The following is a 19,296-nucleotide window of genomic DNA, read 5'->3' as shown; positions in this document are numbered from 1 at the left end:
TTTGTAAAACGGCTTTTAGTGAGAAATTTGAAATTTTGACATTTTGTAGTTCCTAAAACGTCAAAGCAAATCACTGTCAAAATAAGTATGATAAATTGATAAATCAATGATCTAACTACACATTTAGCAATTATTTATCTCGTCGACGCATCGTGCATTCTTAATATATATAATAATTTAATATAAATGTCAATAGAAATCTAAAAATTTTACGCCTGCGAGTCCTACCACTACAAATGTGAGTGAGTGGTTTTTAGCGTGGTTATCTGTCGTGGTTAGTGTTCCTGCTGGAAGGTGGAAGGTAAAACTCAAGGGAAAGAATTTTAATCAATGAACAAGGAAATTACAAAATCAAAGGATTGGCGCCTCTCAGGTGTGATTGGATAATTCTGTAGACAGTAATATCAGATACCTATCTGGAAAAAGAAATTGGTATTATGGGGGTATATAGGCAATATGGGATAAGATTGTAAGGATTAAAAAAGAATCAGGAGTTTGAGGAACTCATAATTGAATGAATTGGGGAAAAGTTTAAGTAAAAAAATAATTATTTTCGTTTATTTCAATGTACTTATATGTATTAAGTATTTTAATAAACTACACTTGCTGAAATGCTTTTTTTTTAAATATTTCTTATACTGAAACCACAGAGAATCGACGAAACTAACTCACTTTTCTGCTGTTAAAGTTAAATGAGTTATAAAAATTAATAACAAATAAAACTGCACTTAAAGTTTAGCTGAAGAGATGAAAATCAAAGTTCCAATTCCAATTTAGAACAATAATTTAAGGTGTCCCCTCAAGGCGCATGTGCTAAGTGGCGTGTGATAAAAAGTGCGGGATTTAACTTTGATGTTATACCTAAATGTTAGCATTGTTAGCAAATGTAAATACGTTCTAAGCTGAAGACGCTGACGCTTTTTAGAATGATAGAAAAACACCTTTTTTAACTTACGGAAAAGATTTCTGAAATTTCAACACAAATTTTTCCGACTGACCACATTGGCTGACTTAAATGCAGTTTATCATATAATTTAATAAGAGTTCTCTTCATGTCAGCACCCATAAGGACTCGTTTTTTTTCTATTTTGCTCTATTTTCGCGAAAAAACAATAAATTCTTGATAATTATTGGGTTATAATTGAATGAAAGACGCGTTGAGTCAAATATGACATGACATTCAACAAAAATCAAGATTGGCAATAATAGTCAAAAAATTACCAAACATCTTTGCAGCGTTGCCAAACTGTCAATCAACAGGTCAATCAATAGAAATGGCAAAGCCTTTAGAACAGTCGTTAAGGACTTAAAGACGGTCTTTAATTTTTTGCTGATTTCTCTTTAATTAAGTGTTTAACAACTGTCGTCAGTGGTTATTTTTAAATAAAATTTTAAACAACGGCAAGTGATGTTTAATGTTTTCATTAACTTGACATTGTTTCCTTAAAGAAGTTAGGTATTTTGGTATTTAAGTGTTATTTAATTAAGGAATGTCGTAAATACAGGAAATCATAACCCTTTATTTAAATAATTCTTTAAACAGTTGCTTAGCCAAATCAATAATCAATTATTATTTAGATAAAGACGCGTTAATGAAAGTTTTAACGAAAGGGAAATCATACGGTCCATAGTCAATAACGGTGATTTTTGCAAATCAAGCGAAGTGTCGCTTCACGTTGTTCTCTGGTGAGTGAGTTGGTACCCCCTCTTTTTTTCACTGTCCTATCAAACAAAATGTCGTGGTCTGGAACGCACGTGTTGACGGGTTCTGAAAACGTTTGTAACTAATTTATCGAAATTCATAGTTATAGTTTTCAAAAATATGATCTCTTAGTGGACGAAGGTGCATCCTGTGGCTTCTCGAGCGAGGGATTGGTAAGAAAGCGGTGAGTCACAATTTACATCCAATCTTCAAATTTTCTGAACACGTGTTTTCTTCAATAATTCGATAGTGGTGTGTGGTTATGGTATCGCCGGAATCGCCGATAAAGCGATCAAGGCGCAATCATGGAATTTTGAGGAATCGATGGGACCCTGTTGAGAAGGTACATAGGTCGATAAAAACATACGGAGCTTGGCGCTAATTATATGTGTTTTAGGTTCAAACTTTGGGTTCAGGTTTCAGTTGCAGTCAAGTGGCAGTTTGGTTCGAAGTACTCACAGTCATCTCGACCTGAATATTTGCATTTTCGTCTGGTGGGCAGTTCGATCCAGATGTTCAACTCGACCCTTGGAGTGCAACACAGCCCTTAACGCCAGGTTTAGACCTCAGGACTCAGTCTCTGGATGTGGTTCTCAAAGTCATTCATCGCTGTCATTGAAACAAGGTAGGACAGACATTTAATTTTTAATTTAGTGATGGTCTAGAGGAGGTTGTAACCACTTCAAAAAAATTGAAATTATTAGCAAAACTAACTAGTTTCTAAAAATTCATTTAAAATTAACTAAATTGCCGCATAAATACTGATTGGAGGCGAGGCAAGAATGTTGTTGGTTTTAGAATTATTAATGTGAAAAAGTGACAGCATACAGAGGTACAACATGAAAACTTAATTTGGACAATATTTGCTATCTATTCTTTATCTTGGTGAGTGGCCGATGCGATCAAGCAAGCCATGGGTAGCTTTGTAAGTTTTACTTTTTCCACCAAATTTTTATGTGGTGTAAATTACATACTAACTGTCATCGCTGTCATTCAGATTCAGAATTGTCGTCAAGCATTCATGTCTAAATCTCGCAATCAATTAACCGGATTCTTAAACCGTAAACCGGACCTAATTTGACCAGAAAGTGTGTGGCCGGTCTAGAACATTTTGAAATTCCCAATCAAGTTATTAAAATTTTAGAAAACGATGCGGTGTGAAGATGACACGTTTGAGGTTATGTCTCGGTGCATGTGAATCATGAGCAATTTAACCTGGAAAGTAATAAATAAAAAGACTTTGCGGCGTCTCTGTAAGTACATTTTTGTAATATTTGAACATTTTTTAACAACTACCAACGCACTTTTCCATGGGAACTTTCAAAAATCCCTAAATTCAACTTGACGGCTGAAAATTTCCCAAAGACCACTCACTAAGATAAAGAATGGAGTATATAAGAGAAAGTAGGCTCGATCCTGGTTCGTAGGGGAGTTTTTGAGAGTTAGATTTGAGTTGGCAGCCTGGTTTTCACATACTTTGTGAAGTAAATGCAAGCAGATCTAAATACTGAACATAATATTTGTATTTTATTTTCACTCTAGAAACATTTTGTTAATGAGCAGTTTTATTTAAACGCAGATAGCGACAATTTTGACAATAACAGTGCAGCCAAGTATCAATCAACAAACGCCCCTAGGAACCAGGATGGAGCCAACTCTATTTAATATGCAGTAGAAACTCGATCACTAGTCGACAAATTTTGACTTCAAAAGAGTATTCTTCGCGTAAAGTACTTTTTTTTTTATTAATCTTCATATGCTGAATACATAATTTATAATATATACTTAAAATTAGTTTCCGTTTTCTAGAAGAAAAAAATTACAAAATGTTTGCAAAAATTAACAGAAATCATACTGTTCTTCTATACTTTATTCTATATATTTTGTATTCTGCTTCTGTAACATCTCGACAAACAGTCCAGCAATAATACTCGCAATAATACTCGTCTACAGTAGAAAAATATTCGGAATAATTTTAACTAATTTTTGCTTGTCTACCCGTGCTGAATACGAGTTCATAAGTAAAAGTCATTTATTAGTTTAAATTTTGATGATACCTGATATCTTGCAAATTTAACGAGCCTAGCCTTCTTGAACTAGATAATATTGATATTTACTTAGTTAGTTGGCATCAAATGTTGAAAATATTGTGTTTTAGTGCTCTGTTCTGTATTACTAAGTGATAAGAGTGTTAAAAGAGACATTTTGCTATAAAATATAATTATTTTTTTTACTTTTAACACTTTTATCACTTACTAATACAGAACAGAGCACTAAAACACAATATTTTCAAAATTTGATGCCAACTAACTAGTAAATATCAGTATTATTAAGCTCAAGGAAGTTAGGATCGTTAAATTTGGAAGATATCAATGATATCAGGTATCGTGAAAACTTAAACTAATAAATGACTTTTACTTATCAACTCGTATTCAGCATAGGTAGACAAGCAAAAATTAGTTAAAATTATTCAGAATATTTTTTCACTGTAGACCAGTGTAATTAGTCACGTCCAGGAAAAATAACTAAAACATTTTTCGTGCCTCCGGCTCCGGCAGGAATTCGGTAGTTTGTAGATCTCGAAATCGTCCAGAAACACATGCGTTGCCGACCTAGTCTAGTCCGGCAAAACGTATGGATTTTGAGTTGTCATCGGTTTCGGTTGGCATGTGTAATCAGAATTCTGTCAAGAGTCAATGTTAATTCTGTGCATGGCTCGTTAAAAATGTTTTTCTATTTACAATAACGTACAAACTAACGTGCCTTCAAATAAATTTATATTTAGAGCAACCCATGGAAGTTCAATTGTTTGCAACATTTTTACAGCGTAGAAAATGACACAAGAATCGTCTGGTCTGACATTTAACGAAATAAAATGAATAAAATTAGGTTAGAAAATATTTTTAATTTTTGTAGTGCATTCATCTCAGATTATTGAAATTCACATTAATAAATAATCCAAACATTATTCCAATCACAAATTATTTGTTAACTAATGGTTTTTCGTCAATATACGGAAGATGATGTTTCAGCTTTCGAAATCTTTGTGAGGCATTGCTGCAAATTTTAATTAATCTTTGGGGGAAAAATACCCCAAATTCGAATGGAAAGTCGAATAAGATCGCAAAATTTCAAAAGCACTAAAGTCAAGTAACTGTTAACATAAAGAGAACAAGTAAATGGGATGTTACACGGTTAGTTCATATTCTCCATTCGGTTTCAATATTTATATTGAATGAAAACTGAAACTGAACATGGAACTAAACAGACAGTTTGAAAGTACCCACCTTAAGCAAATTGACAAATAGTTAGTCGTATCAATTTATTTATTTGTTTAAACCATAAAAGAGAAAATAACATTAACATTGCTGTGAACACTAATAAGAATTATAAATTAAGTATTGCACATAACCTCACACAATAGGAGATAACAATTTTATACATAATTTAGAGTATGTGTTGAAAATGTGCACCCTGTTCTTGTAAACACAACCTAGTCCTTCATCTAATTGCATTAGTTACATGTTCTAAAACAATAGGATTATTATTAATTTCATTAATTTTCTGTGTTATCCTATTTCGTAGTCAAAATTTCATTTCTGTATTTTGCAGCATTGATATTTCCTAAAAAACATTGATTATTATTTAATTACTAAAACATTATTACAATTGTTACCTTCAAAAAAGATTGGACCAATAATTCTGCGTTGGCTAATAGCAGCCCAAATGCCTACTTTCTGGGGGTACTGGGGTGTTTCAATGAAAAAATGTGAATTTTCTGAACTCCACATTCCTGTATTTTGAGAGTTGACATATCCACTAAGATGGAAGTAGGCTTCATCAGTGTAAAAGGTTTTATCAAGGTGAACATCTAAAGTATTCAGAAACCATTGACAATATTCTAATCTTTGGGGGAGATCAGCTGGATGTAATTCTTGAACAGATGTGAGACGGTAGGGAAATAGGTGAAGATCATTTTTCACAATTGAATGACAGGTACCAACAGACACACCAAGTTGTTGTGATAAATGTTCAATTGAAGTGCCTGGGGCTTCTTCCATTGCCTGTCTCGCCTCTTCAATCACTTCTGGAGTTCTTTTCTTTGGCCTGCCGCTGCCAGGTTTTCATCCCACAGATCCATTTTCTTGGAAATTCTTTAAGGAAATGTTTAAAGTTTGTCGAAACTGCGTATATTCTACTGCAATGTCTGGGAATTCTTCTCCAAACTCTTCCATACATAACGCAAGGGAATACTGGCAAACTCCATCGATTTTTACACCATTTCGAAATAAGACATTACCATGAAGACTTTATGTTGTTCAGTGAAAGCCAATGTTCACAAAAATGTCGGAAAACAGTAAAACACTGACGTAGATTTCGTTTTAGTTCTGACAAGAACTGATTTTTTGTACGCAAGACGAGGAATAAAACGAATAAAATCACAAACACAGCTCAATCTGAAAACGGGAAAGACAACGAATGTCAAAAGTCAAAATTTTAATATGAAATTGGGACAAAACTTACTATGCAACCTGTGTAACTCCGGAAAATAATTGGTTGCTTACGAAATTATCTACACTGTTAACAGAATTAAAACGTCGTCAACGCTTACTGTAAATATAATTATATTTGAAGGCACCATATATACAGAGTGATCAACAAGAATCCAAATCAGAGCAAGCGTTGCAAATTATCGGTCACGTCGTAGCAGAATCATACGCAAATAAGCGTTCAAAGCATGGCCGTAGACAATTTGTGGTCTCAAACGCTAGTTTATAATAAATCATACCTCATGAATTTTAGACGTTGGAATTATAATTGTGCATTTTATTATTATTATAAGATAAGGGAAACAATTTATAAGATAAATAAGAGCAACATTTTACATTTGTAAGAGTAAGTAAATTATCAGCTTTATTGCCAAACGCGACGCCACTGGTACGGAGATGTTTCGTTTAAATGTCACATTTCAAAATTCAAGGTTGTTGTTGTTGACAATTTAAGTGATTTAACCTAAAAAACAAATCTTCGATTTCGGCAATATTTACAGACGTTTATTGGAATTGTAAGCAATAATTATCCCAGAATAAGTTGGAAACAAGAAAGTGAAGACTGGCCTTACTTTGTACCCCCTTACACTGAAGAATTTCAAGCCAAATGTCTGAACCTGATGGTATTGGTTATTAACAAGTTTATCAATGTCTTAAAATTATAATGCCTAATTTTAGTGAATCATAATCCATCATTAAGAAGAAGTCAGGTCAGTCCTTAGTTCAAATTTTAGAAATGGTGCAAAATGTTCGACAAATTATCAAGGAACATCCCTCAACTTCCATAAGGCGTTTAAGACTGCAAATTAAATTGAGTTATGGCACTTATTGCAAAAATTTTGAAGGAGGCTATTAATTTGTTTCCCTTGTGTGTTGCAAGAAATAAAACCCACACATTACCTTAAAGAAATTTTCACCATAAATGAATTTTGGCAGTCCATTTCACCTGACAGCTTCATAAGTGTTTTTGGAAAATATGAGAGGCGAGTTTGACTCTTTCTGGACCACAATGGAGAACATTTGGAGCAGTTTTTGTGAAAACTTATTTTTTGACCTTGGAATAATTTAAATGTTTTAATTAAACTGCTAGAAAAGATACGAGTAAGTTCTCAATTAACCAAAAATGTGAGAATAATAACTTTAGCACTTTTCTTACAGAAAACAACAAAACAAAGAATTCTGAAAAATAATTACTTTTAAAATTTTGTAACCAAAGATTACGTGCCTTATGAAGGAATTTTATGTAACTGTGTGTTTTTTCCTTAATCAGTAATAAATAATAATTAATAATAACTTCCTTTTAAATCCATTATTCATGAATTACAAACAATTTATAAAGGCAATTAATAATAGATTTTTGAGAGGTAGGCAACCAACAAAACGAGTGCACAGCAATTATATAAAAGTGTCTGATTAGTATACGACGTACGTTTCGATAAAATAAAAGATGAGGTAGCACTCTTGATTTGGTTTCTTGTTGATCACTCTGTATGTACAAAGAAGCAATGTTTAACTAAAATTAATTGATTAAAATTACGTTTTAAGTGTTTTGATTGTTTTGAGTCACTTCTTGATCTTGAATATGGGCTGGTGTATCCATTACACCAAATGTTTCAGGAAAATGTCAAAAAAAAAACAAATTAATTAAATTTAATAAATGTTAGGATTATCAGGAAACAAGAGCGATGTTGATTTTACATTTTAAATGTTTGTGTTGCCAACACAAAAAAAGTCCCTAATACCAATTATTAAAATATAGTCGATTTCATATAAATGTTCATCAAGTGAGCTGTGCATGTGCAAAGCACCTTTAATTTAGTTACATTGCAAAAGTCACATTTATGAAGGTCATGTCCAATAAATCTTTACTTGGTAAAAATACAAAGACAGAAACAAATAAGAATTACTTTAATTACTATAATACCATTTAATAAACTACCTTCTATACGAAATTTTATTATTCGAAAAATACTACAAAATCTTTTAAGAGACTTGACCCATTTGTTTCTCTGATCGGGATCGCTTGGAAATTGGAAAAAAGGCTTCAAATTTCCACAAATAAAACACTTTCTGCCCATTTTGTTAAAAAAACAACTTAACAGTCCCGAATTTATTTAAACTTTAGAATGAATAAATTGTCAACTTGACGGAAGATGGCGGTACATGATGCACGTTTCATGGACTACTTTGCGGGAACAAATTTTTGCTAAATTGAGACGGCCATATAGAAGCGAAGCGGATATGAATGAAGTTGGTCATGGTTAAAACGGACAAAACTGAAAAATTAGTCGAATCGGGCAAGCAACTTTGAAAGTCAAAGTCACTAGCTTTGGCTTTAATACCAACAGAAAATCAGATTTTCATGGCTTGTTTAGATGCACATTTATATGAAATTGAGTATAAGTGCTTTAGCTTTTATTTCACAAAAATCCGTAGAAGTCGGCACACGTCGTACAGCAAACCGTACTCATGCTCGCAAACGTGCAGTTTCTGGCCTTGTGATACAAATAACAATAACTATACTGACCGGCACAAAAAACGACTCACTTTGAATTTTATTAATATAATTAAGTAATTCATTGCCTTAGAAAATTTTTTTGATATCATGTTGAATTGATAAGTGTTATTTAAGTTATTCTTTGGCAAAGAATATCCGACAAACAAAACATTAAACACAGCAAATAAAATTTTAATGAAAACAAAAAAGTAATTTTTCAGAAAAAAATTTATGTTATGAAAAATTGCCAAAATTTGAACAGCCTTTTGAATTAGTATCTCGTATTGTCACATTAAATCTTTTAACACGTAAATCAACCGACAAAAACACAACGTGGAAGTGACGCAAATTTTCTAATTATTTATTTAAACAAAACAATTCGGTTGCCATGGTGACCATAGTACTCCCGATCATTGAAAATATCCCAATTTAACTATAATAAAGAAAAATAAGCACAAATATAATTTCAAGATCATTTATTAAAGAAATCATAATGAGTCGTTTTTTGTGCCGGTGAGTGTATTTCAGTACTGTTTTTATAATTATTGTAATTGACGTAAACTACATAACTTCTAGGTACTATCGCTGGCCAAAAAAGAAAAAACTCGTACACAGATGACAGAACAACAGATCCAAAAATTAAAAATTTGAGTTGTGTACACACTGCTTTTTTAATAAAGGTTATGTATGCATAGGTTTCATTTTTTGTTTGGCCAATAAAACGGTACCTTTATCAACACCAACCTCAGCAGCAATTGCCCGTATCGAAATCCGTTCTCTTAAACGTTGCGCTATAGTTTGTTTTTGAATTTCAGTTAAACCCATTTTTTCGCATTGACTTTGACACTGACAATAACATTTGACGTAGACTTTGATTTACAATACTAAAATTTTGGCTTTACGAGTTTTTTTTTTGCCCAGCGATAGTACTACATATGTACTTAAGGAAATTTAACAATTTCCAACAAAAAAACAAAAAAAACTAAATACGGTACTATGGCGGCCAAAATTAAATTTTAGCCATTTTCTTTCATTTCAAAAGAAAAAATTTGTAATCCATACTTTATTGTCATCATGATTACCGTCTTGATTATGATTGGTATTTTTTGGTCGGTAAATTTCAAAATTCGGAATTATTTTGTCATTTTCTACTACACAGAACGTTTACCTCAGGTTATCCACAGGATGGTCCATCGTATAAAATATTCTAAATAAACCATATTTCTAATCATCTTAGAAATTTGAATTTTACAGTTTTTTATAAATATCTGCTCAATAATTTTTTTTTTTTTAAATACATAGATTATACCAGTCGAAAGTAAATTTTTCGACAAATTTTATAAATTTTTCTCAATTCTTAAGCGTCATTTGCCACCGGCGGTAAAAGATGAATCACCCGGTATGCTAATTCGCTCCGGCGCACAGTGGGCTGAAACGCCGAAAACCTGGCCAAACTCCAAAAAAATGATGTATGTTTTTCAAGACTTACCTTGGAAATAGTTGTGTGGTACCCCTAGTATCAGGAATGACCATTGATAAAAGGGACTGGAGACCCCACATGGGTCAGGAATTAATTCAATTTGTGAGCTTCGAGCTCGCCGCTTCGATAGTTTCTAGCGCCGAGAAAAGTAGCAGATATGGAAACGCGTGTAAAATGTGTTCCAATGAAGTTTTTGCAATTGTTTTAAAACGGATTCTTCTCTTAAGTAAGCAAAATTAAAATGTATAATTCGTTTTTCATTTTATAATGATGTTAATTAGCAAATTAACAATAAAGTCGCTCGAAATTTTGTTGGTTTCGTTATGGAAATTAGTTATTCAAAAAGCAATAAGTTACGTCATTGTTTGCCAGTGGTCAGGAAATCAATTTCAAATTGTTTATTGAACATTTCTTTAACTATTTACAAAGAACTGGCTGCAACTTTCTGCAACTTTGCTTTTTGAGACACTTTTTGTGCGAAGATGCGCGTAAATTAAAGCACTTTTACAGATCCAAATACTATGAGGAATAATTTTTTTGTTAAAGAAGTAAATTTTCGATCTGTCATCAAATTGTACAATCCTTGATGCATCCTACTGGACAAATGTCCGAAGAAGCTCCAGAGTTGTGAAATAAGAGTATTAAAAGATTCCGCGAAAATTTTACAAGAAAATGTGATGGCAAAAAAAAACATTGAAGACGTTTTCCGTAGATATCATGGGATCCAATGATTTCTACTTTGCGAAAAACTTCACAGACCACAGAGCTGCTAGTGTGCTAGACCCACTTTCAATTGCAGCAGCAAGCTCTCATTTCGATGTAAATGTTGATACTGATGATGACAATAATGTATACGATCCTATAGGTATTAAGCACTATGTAAAAGTGAATATTGTATATTATTTTGTAATATTGAAGATTTTTGGCACATTTTTTTTTTGGATGTTTTGTAGCCGCCATTATGTTTTTTCAAAATTAGATTTCGGATTCTTAATCAGCGACCTGAAAAACCCCTATATACACATTTTCACAGAAATCGATAAATTTCTTCGTATTTTGGCCAGCTTTTCGGCGTTTCAGCCCACTGTGCGGCGGTCAAGTTTTAATCTGTTGTGTGAAAAGGGTAATATGTAAGTTCGCTCCCGATGCTATTTCTAGGAAAGCTTTCTTTATTTTACAATCACGATCTCACGATATTTCTGTTTTTGGAAAATCTGAAGAATTATCATATTAAAATACATAGTAGTAATCAAGAGAAAAAGATATACCGCAGGGTTCTTCATTTACGTAAGCAATTTGTAGATGAGAAAGTAGCTTTACTTAGACAAAATATTTTAAGTTAATTTCAATTTGTAAAACTTATATCCTATAAATTTATGCCAAATGTTACCCAATAATTTGTATGTAATGTAAAATTGAATACAAATACATGATTTGACATTTCACTGTGTTACTCTTTGGTAACAGTTTATTCATAAACTGAAGATAATTATGAACCGGGTTGGTTATTTCCTAGAATTAGTTAAATCCTCTTAAGACATGGGTGCGAATTAGTATACGGCTACCGGAGCGAACTAGCATAGGGTTAACGTGGTTATTTGACCGCGGGAGCGAACTAGTGTGCAGCGCTAGCAACAAACCAATTTAAGTAGTGACACTTTTGATTTATACCGAGCGATCAACAATTACTTAGATAAGGGGCGGCTATGACTTTGACAGTGTCACCCTCGACAGATTACCTGGTGTCCTACGGTTTAAATATGCTCCATTATTATTTGAGAAAATATTATTTAATTATCAAATTTTATCAAACAAATTCGCAAAACACTTGGGACGCCACCGGACATTGCTTCCGTCTGACACTGAATAAAAACGAAACAAAAACTGCAAAATCCATATATTCAGTGTTGCCAGAATTACCAACTGACAAATCCCTATTCGCAATTAAAGTCCTCGTCTAGAAATAGTCAATTTTGACTTAAATTGTAAATCATTTTACAATCGGGCAGCAAACCGTCTTATAACTACCATAATACCCTCTAACTTTATTGCCCCTTTGTTGTGCAGTGCCGACTCAAGGAAGAGCAAACATCAGGTAAAGTAACAGCCCCTATTTATTTATGGAATTATTTATGGTAGTTATAAGACGATTTTCTCTCCTATTGTAAAATGATTTACAATTTAAGTCAAAATTGACTATTTTTCGACCAGGACTTTACAAAAATCCCTACATGTCCCTACGACTACGCACGCTTTGCTATAATGATACAAATAAAAATGCATTGTCTCATCAGTCATCAACATATTTATTTACTAAAGTCAAAAAATACAAATTCTTTAAAAAACAAAACAAAAATACAAATTAAAAAAAAACAATATAATACTTAGTACCGTTCATTTAAAAAAATATGAAAATAATCAACAAAAAAATAATCCTTACAAACTACCTACTCGTCCTCAGGATCAGAATACTGATCATTAGACTGTGGACGTTCTAAATTATATACATAAATTGTTTTTATACAGTTGCCGCATTTCTGGTGTAATATCAAATGTTTTTGGATTTACATTTTTATTTTTCATATCCATTTTGATTCTTAAAAGAGAACTTAACGTTTTGGTATAGTTCTCCCAGAGCTGCAGCGATTTTATGGCAAGACAATAGTAATTATAGTCGGAGAGCTGATGACGAATTTGGAGAAGGTATTTTAGGCAATCAGAAATTAAAAAAATTATACTATTTGAATGTTAGTGAATCTGGATTCGAGAGTCGCTAAGGGCGTTTGCGGTTATTTTACTACTGCGCAGCATATGAAACTTGCAAACAATTTATCCCAAAAAACATCCTTTAGGCAACTTCAAATTATACTGATTTTTTAGTTTAGCATTTATAGATTACAGAAATGAAAATGCCAGATTATTTGGACGGTTTTAAAGTACAACCCGACTGCCCCAAAGTCATTTTTTTAGTATACGCAAAAAATATACTTTAGGCAGTCTGAAATTTTTATGGCAGATTTATTAATTGATATTAAAAATATGTACAAAAGAGCCAGACTAATTCGAGGGTTTTAAATAATAACCCGACGCGAATAAAGATTTTAAATAAGTGCGACAAAAAAGTCTTATGCGTATACATAGGTACGAGAGAGATAGTTTATCGATGTCTGCCAGCAGTAGCTAAGGGCGGCCCCGGCTCGTTTTTTTAAAATAGATTGTTAAACAAATCTTTTCTTCAGCAACGCCTTTCTTTACTATAGAGCTTATACATATGTCTGCTTAGATATTCTATCTAAATAAATGTGATGTTAATTACCTTATATTAAAAATTTGCTTCAAATATGCGAATGAATATTGTCTGAATTAAAGTTACATATGAAAAAAAATCAATAATTTCAGATTAACAGAAACAAATTGCTATGTTTGGAAATAATATTTTTCGAATTTTCATTAATAAATTTACGGCTTTTATATGTATTAAAATTAGTTTAGTTCGTAAAGTTCGGAATAAATTCGATAGAACTGTAGTTTAGGTGTTTAGGTAGTGAGAAGATCTATTAGAAAAAGGAGAAAAAAGTGGGACTTGTTATTGAAAAAAAATATTGATGACGTCATTATTAGGAGATGAAAAGCTGTCAACATAAGTAAAGTACTGAACAATATGCACTTTTTACAAACAAAGTTGACCTCTTCGATGATTTTTCTCAGATATTAATAGTTACAGTTTTATCGGAGCCGAGGGCTTCCTTAGCTACTGCTGGCAGACATCGATAAACTATCTCTCTCGTATCTATGTATACGCATAAGACTTTTTTGTCGCACTTATTTAAAATGTTTATTCGCGTCGGGTTATTATTTAAAACCCTCGTATTAGTCTGGCTCTTTTGCACATATTTTTAATATCAATTAATAAATCTGCCATAAAAATTTCAGACTGCCTAAAGTATATTTTTTGCGTATACTAAAAAAATGACTTTGGGGCAGTCGGGTTGTACTTTAAAACCGTCCAAATAATCTGGCATTTTTATTTCTGTAATCTATAAATGCTAAACTAAAAAATCAGTATAATTTCAAGTTGCCTAAAGTATGTTTTTTGGGATACATTTTTTGCAAGTTTCATATCTGCGCAGTAGTAAAATAACCGCAAACGCCCTTAGCGACTGTCGATTCCAGATTCACTAACATTCAAATAGTACATTTTTTTAAATTTCTGATTGCCAAAAATACCTTCTCCAAATTCGTCATCAGCTCTCGGACTATTATTACGCCTGTTGAGATGCCGATAAGCGACATAAACAGACCCCTGTCAATCATCATTTTCGTTCTATACCTGTCAGTTTACAGGGTAGTACTTCGACAAATTTACGATTAAGGGTTGTACTTGCGGTTTAAACCTATTGTCGGTGTTGTTAACGTTTATACAATGGTACCCTGCCATAAAATCGCGGCAGCTCTGGGATAACTATACTTAACCTATTCCTTTTTTTCGTCTTTATATCTGCACACATGGAAAAAATGGGTCCTGTTCAATCTTTACCCCCTCAACCCCGACTTCGTGGTGCCGGACCCTTTCGGCTACCTGCACTTGTATAAAACCGAAATATTTGTAGAATTAGACACTTGTAAATAGAGATTCGTAGAAGCCACACGTCTTTTATTCAGTCTATTGATTCGTTCTCTGTTTATCAGTCACTTGTTCAAAAACGCTTGAACAGCTCCCACAGCCGCATTTGAATGCGGTAGGGACAACACTATTTTTGCTAAATTACAGTGGAATCCGCTTACAACGAGGGAGCAAGGGCCCAAAAATTTTTCTCGCTATAACCGGATATCGTAACATTTTTCAAAATTATTAATTGATTATAAAAATTGTGTTTTAAATAGTATTTTATTGATAAGAAACATGTTAATACAATACATAGGTAATTATTTGTGAACCAAATAATCAGTTATTTGTTTTTGTTTATAATTTATACTTGGTGATTTTAAATGAATGTGATTTTTTTTCATAGGTTGGTAATATTCAGTGGCGGCTGGTCTGGGTAGGCAGGGTAGGCAGTGCCTACCCAAAATATTCAAAGCGAAAATGAAGAAATTACGTCTAATAGATTTATAAAAAAAAAAACAATTGCTGAATTTAATCTTAATCTAAGTTCTATGCAGAAAACCGTGAATAATTTGTTTTGTTAAATTATTATTAATTCAACGTTGCGCTTCAGTTCAGCTGGAAAGTTGAACGAAAGCAGGCGAGCCCACCCTGGATTATGGCCGACGAAGCTAGTGCGTACGTACGATTCTATCAGCTTCTGTGTTCTCTCGCGTCAACTCGAGCCGAGAGTACGAGGCTCTCGATCGCTGTTTGTTGTCCGGGTGGGCTAGCCTACCCTGGCAGTCCAAGCGTACCAGCGTACACACGTGCGCATGCTGTTACGAGTATATGAGTTTGATAGCGTCTAATGCATTACTGAAAAGATTTTTTTTTTCACGAATAAAACAAGACAACAGTGTCATCGATCATATGTTTACCTTTTTTTTTTAGATTGTGATAAAGCCAGACAATAAATTTTATACTGTTTCGTGTATTTGTATTTGTCAATACTAATACATAATACATACTATCTAATAATAAAATATTTCAGATTTAATTAAATCTGAAATAAATGTTAAAAATAAAAACTAGGAAGGCGCAATCAAGAAAGAAAGACCGTAAATTTTGAAATTTATTTATATAAAAATACCCATAGCCTAATAGGGTCCTAGACACTTGAATTTTACTTATAATTTAATGAGCCTTATATCAGTTACTAGTAACAGCTTACATTGTAAATCAATATGAATCATATATGTACAAATAGTGTGATCTTAAGCTGTAGGCGATCGGACCTACCGTAACCAAGTGCAGGCTAGGCCTGCCTTACTGAAACTCGCACGCGCACATTGTCATAATATGATGAAAAACAAATAGTTCGAAATTTAAATAAACCATGTCCTGATCTGGTAAATTTACTTTATAATGAAAAGAGACGGTGCACGCGCATGTTTTCAACTTCGTGGTATCAAAAGTGTCAATGGATTTCTGGAAGCATAAACAAGAATAGATTGTATTGTTGGTATTATTTATTATTTTGCGAAAACACACGGAGTCCCTGGAAATCAACCGGTTATAATAATTTGAAACAATTAGAATTAGCAATGTCAATCCAGAAACACGAAATTTCGAAAGAACACGTACACGCGGCCTTAAAATTCAAACTTTTTGGGAAACAACAGAGCATTGCAGCTGCGTTAGATTCGGGACATCGGGTAAGCATTTTGAGACATAACGAAAAAATGAAAGAGAATCGGGATATTTTAAAACGTTTAGTCGATATGACACTCTATTTATCGACACAGGAATTGGCGTTTCGTGGTCACGATGAAACAAAAACGTCATTAAATCAGGGCAATTTTAAAGAGCTCGCGAAACTTTTAAATACGTATGATGAAAAATTTTAAACTTTTTTAAACGAATATTCTGTATTTAGCGGTTTATCAAAAACCATTCAGAATGAGTTAATTGAAAGCACCACGAAAGTGATAATAAAAACCATAGAATCAGAAGTAGATAAATCTGTTTGTTTCTCGTGGCAAAAGGTCGAAAGGCAGATGATCTTTTTAACTTATTGACAACGACTTTTAGTAGATTCAATCTTCTACAAAAATTGGTAGGTCAAACGTATGACGGAGCTTCAGTGGCTTCAGTAATGGCAAGAGAGCAGTCAAAAATTCGTTCAATAGCTCCCCAAGCAAAGTTCACACATTGTTATGCCCACAGACTAAATTCAATATTACAGGACGCTTAAGGTAAAATCAAAGAGTGTCGAATATTTTTTTGCTAATGTTGCCGGATTTTCAAGTTTTTTTTTCAAAATCAACGAAAAGGACCAAATTATTAGATGATGACTTAGGGTTAATTGTGTAAAATGACAAAAAAAAGTGCATATGTATAATGGTATACATTAATCCTTATGCAGGGCCTAAGTGCCTACCCAGATTTTTTTAGTACGAGCCGCCACTGGTAATATTATTGTTGGTTATTCTGCTTTTTATTCTGCTGCCTATTTGACACAATTTATTAATACATAAAATGTCAAAATGACGTACGTACGCCAATGTGTTGATTAAGGTATCAAGTTTGCCAAAATAATTTATGAAAAATGTTCCCAACTTAAGAAAAAAAGTCACAATCATTTAAAATCACCCGGTAATAGATCTAAAGAATTTTCCAACGTTAAAGATTAAAATAGACCTCAATGCACACTCTTCTACATCTGCGCATTCAAATAGTATATTATGCAACAAGATTTATAAACGGCACTTTAGACACGCGTTTAATAAACAAGTGTCTAGAGAAGTTTATAAACGAGTTGAATACTATACTTTTTCTACGACCAAATTAACAAATGGAACACACAAACGAAACAAGCAACTTTTTTATTAAACGTTAATTTAAACATACAAACTAAATGAACATACCAAATAGGAATATATATATTTCTCAGGATACAAACTGTTGGTGGCTTCAGGTCCATATTTGAAAAATACAACGAATTATTCCACTGCAATGACGTTTTCTTGCACGCCGGATGCGAAACTGATAAACGTCAAAATACCAACTTGATCTAGAGCTAAATATGTCGAAAAAATTCAAGCCGTGTTTAAAGAAACTTCGAGCGTGTTTAATATCCCGAAAACGCCCGAATGGACACCAAGTTGTGACTAATGAACAATCGTTTTTAAAGTGACGTTTTATACACTATTTATCAGTGCAAAATGTGACACTTTAGAGAAGGAAGTAGAAAAACAGTATTTTTATGCTTAATGTTTTTAAAACACCTAGGACGTTTAGATTTATCTAGGGCTAGCAATTTTCGTTTTTCTAACCATCCAAATTAGCACAGACTAAAATTGTCAATTGTCATATTTTGCCGCCGCTTTTTGTTCACCATTTTGTACTCAATTTAATATGGCGAATTTTTCCGAAATACGCAGCTGTTTTCGTTTCGACATGAGACTCGTAAAAGCAAGTTACTTCAGCAAGAAGCTAAATGCGACTAACTAAAATTTATAGTCTTTTTGTATCGGATTTCCGGATAAACTCAATGTTTTTAAAACTACAGAAAACACGTTACATTTATATGAATGTTGCAAAGAATGGTCTGACTCGACCAGAACTTCTAAGAATGAACAGACGATATAATTGATGGCGTTTGCAGAAATTCTTCTCGTTATAACCGGCTTAACCATCACTAGACAAGCCGTTATTATTTAAAGGCAATCTTTTTAATGTTTGTTGTACTGCTACTTCGTAAAATGTTAGACAGCGATTTCTGAACTCATGTTCATGGCTTTTATTTCCTCCGTTTTTTTTCCAATATTGACAGACTCTTCAGGTAAAAGTACATGTGGGCTTAAAATATTACATTTCTCTATTGTTTTCATGTATTCACGTTTAACAAAATTTGAACATAAAAGTGTCAAAAATCTTTTGCATTCAACCTCTAAAACACCAATTACATTTTTTTCAGACTAAAATAACATGTTAAATGCTTGGCAATATGGTAAGACATGAGCTAATATGCTCTATTATAGGGACTGTTTAACTGGTTTAAAATTGATTCGCCATTGGAATTGCTGTCTTCTACAGATGCATATAAAAATAAATGTTGTAGAGTTGACCACTGCTTTATAAAATTATGTTTACACTGTAAGACTTGATTTTTGCCCAAGGGCGTTATCCCTCAATTTTTGATAATTAATCGATCAGACTCATCGGTACACATTAAATTAGACAATCTCAGCTACAGTCATACGATAATCTACAGTCGGACTCACCTCCACCTCATTCAGTCATTCAAAAGGTAAAGCACAGGTCCGGACTCGGGTTTGCTCAATGGGACGGTACAAACATGTAAATGATAAACACCTGACACATCTGTCGCGAATCAAGGTCATACAGTGACTCACCCGGGGGATTGATTCATCCCCCTAGCCCGATCATGATGAGGGGCTCGAACCACGGGCGTCG

The 19,296-nt window shown here is 33.1% G+C and overlaps 2 long non-coding RNA genes across 3 annotated transcripts in view; both read left to right on the top strand.

Moving 5' to 3' along the window:
• Positions 1-1,711: 1,711 nt before the first annotated feature.
• Positions 1,712-19,296, top strand: part of LOC138140563 (uncharacterized) — a 142,525-nt gene continuing 124,940 nt past the window's right edge. Inside the window, exons 1-3 of one of the 2 annotated variants that reach the window (XR_011162608.1) lie at positions 1,712-1,886; positions 1,953-2,045; positions 2,100-2,327. This is a non-coding gene — a long non-coding RNA (uncharacterized lncRNA). The remainder of the gene's footprint in view (positions 1,887-1,952; positions 2,046-2,099; positions 2,328-19,296) is intronic. The other variant, XR_011162609.1, reaches the window with a different exon arrangement.
• Positions 6,335-7,545, top strand: LOC138140557 (uncharacterized). The gene is made up of 3 exons (XR_011162605.1): positions 6,335-6,875; positions 6,931-7,353; positions 7,411-7,545. It is a non-coding gene; the product is annotated as an uncharacterized lncRNA (long non-coding RNA).

This window comes from Tenebrio molitor, chromosome Y (assembly GCF_963966145.1).
Source record: "Tenebrio molitor chromosome Y, icTenMoli1.1, whole genome shotgun sequence".
Lineage (NCBI taxonomy): Eukaryota > Metazoa > Arthropoda > Insecta > Coleoptera > Tenebrionidae > Tenebrio > Tenebrio molitor.
Note: the sequence above shows the minus strand (reverse complement) of the source record. Positions and strands in the feature narration are given on the sequence as shown.